Source organism: Anticarsia gemmatalis, chromosome W (assembly GCF_050436995.1).
Source record: "Anticarsia gemmatalis isolate Benzon Research Colony breed Stoneville strain chromosome W, ilAntGemm2 primary, whole genome shotgun sequence".
NCBI lineage: Eukaryota > Metazoa > Arthropoda > Insecta > Lepidoptera > Erebidae > Anticarsia > Anticarsia gemmatalis.
This window is the reverse complement of record NC_134775.1, coordinates 5,935,147-5,941,146: the sequence shown is the minus strand read 5'-3', so window position 1 is coordinate 5,941,146 and position 6,000 is coordinate 5,935,147. Positions and strand designations below refer to the sequence as shown.

Genomic DNA, 6,000 nt, shown 5'->3' with positions numbered 1-6,000 from the left:
GGTAATAAAACCTTCATCATCCTCGTAGCCATCACTCTCATTTCTTATCCTCTTACTTCGCTGCACCTCCACTTCGACAAAATTAGTCATCTCTTTATCTTGTCTCCTCTCAATTTCAGTATCACTAAAGTTATTTTTCGGCAAACTAGACTTTTTACTACTTTTATCACTCATTATAAAAATATGTAGGTACTTGTAAAAAAGATAACATTGCAAAACGCGGACCGGTTCGCCTAACGCGTGCGTTTGACTCAACAACTCGCGCGCAACTGAGAGAATATTTATTTATATTTATTTCTAAGTGACTCAGTGATGTGAATGACCATCCTGATTCACAGTGCTCAAATTCGGTTAATTTCGACTTAAAAGTATCTCTTAAATGTAAATAAAGTTCATTAAAATCTGTACTTTTATAAATAACTTCGTATTTTGTATTAAATGATTTCAACTGTTGCTCACCTGTTTTACTTAAAACAAAGTAAGCAAATAACTCAAAGTTTATTTTAATACATGTATTCTTTAATAATGATATCTCAATCAGTTTAAAAATGTCATCTCGCCTACCATCCAAGAAAGTCTCTGCTAAGAGGTACTCGTTTTCTATGGATGGATTAAGTGATAAGTCATTATTCTGTTCTTAAATGCTGTCTGTGGCTATTATATCAATATCTTCAAACTCTGATTTTATCAAACAATTCGATTTGTGGATATTTGTTCGTTTATCATATCTGTATTCATCTCTAGGAATCTCAATTTTACATTTATCACATTTTATACAGGATCTTGAGTGTCTGGTACGTGATTTCGAATGACAAAAGCCCGAACAACAAATGCCCGAACACTATTGGCAGAAGAATCATTAGCCCTAATGCTTAAAATGCCGATCGTTCATAAGCTCGAAACCTTTTTAAATAGTTACAAAATAAATACAAATATTCTTTGAAATCACTACATTTTCTTAATTTTCTATTAAACATTAAACAATCAAATAAAACATAGAATAAAAATGTTTTATTGGCAAATAAAAAGTGGGAAAAAAATATACTATTTGGTATGCATAGCAATTGCTTTAAAAAAATGCGATATTTTCATTTCATATTTCCTCTCACAGAGCTTCTGAATAAGTACAATCGACTGTTTCAGTTTCTTCTTCGGTGAAAAAAAAAACGTATTGTAGTAATGATTGATTCATTTGATGAAAAATAAATTTCTACCCTCTATTTTAGAAATAACGATTGTTCTAAGTATATATTGATTTAGTATGAAATTGAAAGTAGTATTATTTCACTTAAATTTTATTTGATTGTTTAGTAGAAAATTAAGAAAATATAGTAATTTCAAAGAATAATTGTATTTATTTTGTTATTAACTATTTAAAAAGGTTTCGGGCTTATGAACGATCGGCATTTTAAGCATTAGGGCTAATTATTCTTCGGCCAATAGTGTTCGGGCATTTGTTGTTCGGGCTTTTGTCATTCGAAATCACGTACCAGATACTATTTAAATACATTTATATAATATACATTATTATTGTGAGTATAAAGTATACCTAGTCAATACACTTAAATCATAATATAGTTTAAATTAACATTTATTCTATAAAAGTAATAAGATTACCTATACATATTCCTGGAGATTAGTTTAGATAGTATTAAGTATTCTACTGGTACGAGCTTATAAAAGTTGGTGTACGATTTTTAAATTCTTTCCTCGTTTCCTTTATAAATTCATTTATATGTTACCAGGACTCAGTGTTTGAATTTGTTTTATTTTTTATAGTTATTACGGAATGCCACCAGCGATTGACTGGTGACACCCGCTCAATTTCATCAGTATTATAAATTTTCAATTCAATATAATAATTTCCAGTTTTGTCTTCATATATTTGGCGCGAAAAACCGTTTGCTAATCGCCTTATTACGTAGAAATAAATGGGTGCCATTTTTTTACCGGTGGTGTTGCTACGATGCAGTTCGTCGTCGTCGTCGCTATCGGTACCGAAGAGATCTCGCGCCGTAGCTTTCGCCTTTGTTTTCTTCGTAGTAGAAGGCTGGCTATCTGATGTCTTCTCAGGAATCTTTCGCTTCTTCTTGCTTGACTTTGTAGGAACGTCAACTGTTGACTCGTCGGATGATGGGAACAATTGGTCAGCCATTTGCTTAGACCTGAAAATAATAAATAATATTGGTAAATAAGTGGCAATAGTAACTTTATGATAGAGCTCCCCAATGGATAATAGATTGCTTCATTTTAAATAAATTATTATATTATTAAAGATTGAATACCTAGAAGAGGTTTTGAAATAGTTGAATGATCAAAAAGTAGAATAGTCGTTATTAAAAGTTTAATGACTGAATAGTAGAATTATTGAATAGTTGATAGATCGAATAGTCGTTATTAAAAGTTGAATGACTGAATAGTAGAATTAGTAAATGATCGAATAGAAATAAAAGTAACTTACATCTTAGAGAAGGTCTGGGAAGCTCCTAGGTACTGAGGAGAGCGAGCCTGCTTGTAGCTCTTGAACAAATGTTATACGGTCTTCCTTCAGTAGCTACACTCTTAAATAGTGGTGGTATTTGTTGGTAGTATTCCTCTGCATTATAGTTATGTTGAGTTTTTATTAGTTCTGGTATAAACATGTTCAGGTTAGAAAGGTATATTTCCTGGGCCGCTACAGTTTTAAGTTTATTAGATGTATTAGAAAAATGTCGTCTAATTTTTTTTTGTTAGTTCTATGCGTATTGTTGCTCTTATTAGTCTGTGGCCCGAGCCAAAAGAGAAAGATGGTATTGTTTCATATTTGGAGATCATTTGGTGTTTTGTGGTCATAATATAATCAATTTAGTTTTTACTGTTTTTATCTGGTGAGATCCATGTCCAACTGTTTTTTGGTTTTAAATTGAATCAGAACATTGTATTTACGATTTTTATGTTGCTTTCTTGCGCGTACTGAATTAGTCTCGTACCTCGAGCGCTTCTAGTGCCACCGCCGAACTTGCCTGCAACGGAACGCTCATACTTCTCGGGGACTCCAATTTGAGCATTAAAGTCGCCCATAGAAAATATGTTCTCTGTCGATGTGGAAACGTGAGCTTTTGCTAAGTCTTCATAAAAACTGTATATTTCTTCCTGTAACGAGTTTTCAGTACGTGCATACGCTTGAATTATTGCAAAACATACATTTCAATTGTGATTTCGAGTATACATACTCTTTCAGATATTCCAGTAAATTTTGTGGTATTATCTATGTATTTCTTCTTAACCAAAAAACCTACTACGCGTTGGCCTTTAGTTTGGCCTATGTAGTAGAATATGTATACATCGTCTTCGATTATCTTTTCTCCTAGGTGGCGAACTTCGCACAGACCTATTATATTGTGGTTAATATCTTGTAGTGCTGCTTTAAGCTCAATGTATTTTTTCTCAGAAGATAATGATCTTACGTTAAGGGCACAAATATAGAAGTTGTTTTTCATTCTGATATTTTTTCTTGGGGGGTTTTGGTCGTGTTCTCCCACGGTGACCGGCCGTACTGGGGGATTTAAGGTTCCGAATGTTAATTGCTATTGGTTCTTGTGGGTGGAGATATTGGTTAGAGTTTGATTTAATTCTCATTGCATCGAAGGCGTTTATTCTGCTGCTTTTGAGGGAACTCAGCGTTTGTTAGGCTGCGCTTTTGACGGTGTCTGTGGCGACGAAGATGGTTCTCTTTTCCTTTTGGTGTTAGGTTTCTTTGATTATCAATTTGTCATATTTCAGAAAAGCAATGTTTCCTTTTTTCCTCTCTTCAAGTAATTGTGGCTGTAAATTTTTTCTTGCCTCCAGTATTTCTTTTGGATAGTCCTCTGATAAATAAATTCCGCGAAGTTTCTTTTTGCTTTTCATAATTTCGTTTTTTTTGGTCGTCACGACCCGTTGAGACGACACTGTTTATGTTTTGCTGTGCATGATTATTTGTTAAAAGTAGTAAAAAGTAATTGTTCATACAAGTGACTTATACGAGTGTAAAGCTGCTGAGAAGTCCCTTCTAATGCAGTTTATACCATCTCAAAACTCCAACTAGTTCGTGAGTAATTACAAAATTCATTTTAAAAACTTTTGCCTAACGATAATTGTCCCTGACCTACGACAACCCGCGGCCGCCCCGCTGCTACGCACACAGACGCAGCGCTTACGCACTAACGCGAGCTTATTGCATGTGCATAACCACAAGCTATTGGGTGCAAGGGATATTGTTTTGAATTCTACCCTTAATATCAACAATAATGATCTGCTCGACGTGCAATAAAGAGATGCTTTCGGGCGATGCTTTTCTGGAATGCGCTGTTGACTCTTGCCATAAAGTCTATCATTATTTGTGCAATAATAGAGAATTGACACTTGAAGAAAGAGCTTCCTTGGTGTGCCCTGAATGTCACTGCGCTGCTAAAAAAGGAGGACGCAATTGCGATTTTCCGGTTCCTGTTAGCACCCCAATTAGGATGAATAATGTCGCATTCAGAAGCAAAAGTAATGCCCCGTCACAGTCTGCACCAGGGGACATACTTCTTAGCTCGGAGGCCCAAAAACTGCGAGTACAAATAAAAACCTTATCAAAAATACTCAGTGAGGCTGTCTCTACTATAGCTGATTGTACGAAAAAAATTGAGTCATGTAATGAGAAGTTAAATAAAATACAGTTTGAGTCTGAATGCAGACGCTGCCAATCCTCTGTAACTGATAAGTGTCCTTCTCCTATAACAACTATCGTGGCCGAGAAGTCCTCTACGGCACCTAAATTAATGCTCCCGCAACAAGAAGTAAAGGTACAAGAAATTCTAAAGCCATCACAGAGTTCAATAACTGAGAATGCCGACACTACCGCTACTGAAAATGAGCCAAAGAATTCCTACAACCAGGAGGTACAACAGGATTTTACTCCCCCTCTACAAGTCGTCGAGGACTGTACGGGTACTGCTGTTTGGACCGAAGTACGTAATCGTAAGAAGCAACCTACGCGGCACAGCTATGTTCGTGGTACAGCAGGACCTGAGGTGACCACATTAAAAGCCGTAGAACTTCGCAAGTATGTACACCTGTGGAATATGATGTCCGGTGCTGATGACGTCCGTGCCTATACTTACAAAAAATCTGTCCTGGAGGTATTTGTACGGTGAAAGAACTAAAACCTAAAGGAGACTATAAATCCTTTAAGATAGGTGTTCCTGATGACTTCTTTGAACAATGTATGTCGGCAAGCACCTGGCCAACAAACGCTCGGGTAAAGAAATGGTTATTTCGAGGACAGCAAAGCTCCAACAGGCCACAAATTTCATCAAAATCTCACGTACCACAACTAATATACCAAAATGTAAGAGGCCTCAACACCAAGCTTAATTATTTTAAACACAATATTATGATCCTAGAAACAGACCTTATAGCTGTCACGGAATCATTTCTGAACCCATCCGTATTGGACGCTGAAGTAATTTGCGAGGACTGGAGTATTCTACGCCGTGACCGGACTTCTGGCTTCGGTGGCGGAGTTCTGCTGGGCGCCCGCCCAGGCATTACACTTACAAGATGTCCAGACTATGAAACGCAAACTGGCGAAGACCTCTGGGCCAGGGTTAGTAATGAATACTTTACATTCTATGTGTGTGTCGTGTATATTCCTCCGAGATCTTCAGATAAACGATATATGCAGTGGTTTCACAAAGTGGAACATTTAATTGACTCTCTAAAAAGTGTTGTGATCGTCGTCGGTGATCTAATCTTAAACCCTCATTATACGTCTTGTACCATATTAAGTTCTTACTGCTATTTTATGACTGTATGTGGTTTACTTGAAAGGAATACTGTTTGTAACGCTCATGGTGGAAGATTGGACGTGGTTTTGATGTCGGATAGCATTGGCATTTTTGAAGTGACTGAGGTAGAGGGTGGCGGACTCGTTGAACGACGTGACGCTTACCATCCTCCATTAGAAGTGGTTTTTGACATTGGCAACTCACACCA

At 36.5% G+C, this 6,000-nt stretch overlaps 1 pseudogene; it reads right to left on the bottom strand.

Annotated features, from left to right (window-relative positions):
- Nucleotides 1-764: 764 nt before the first annotated feature.
- Nucleotides 765-6,000, bottom strand: part of LOC142985741 (uncharacterized) — a 28,193-nt pseudogene continuing 22,957 nt past the window's right edge.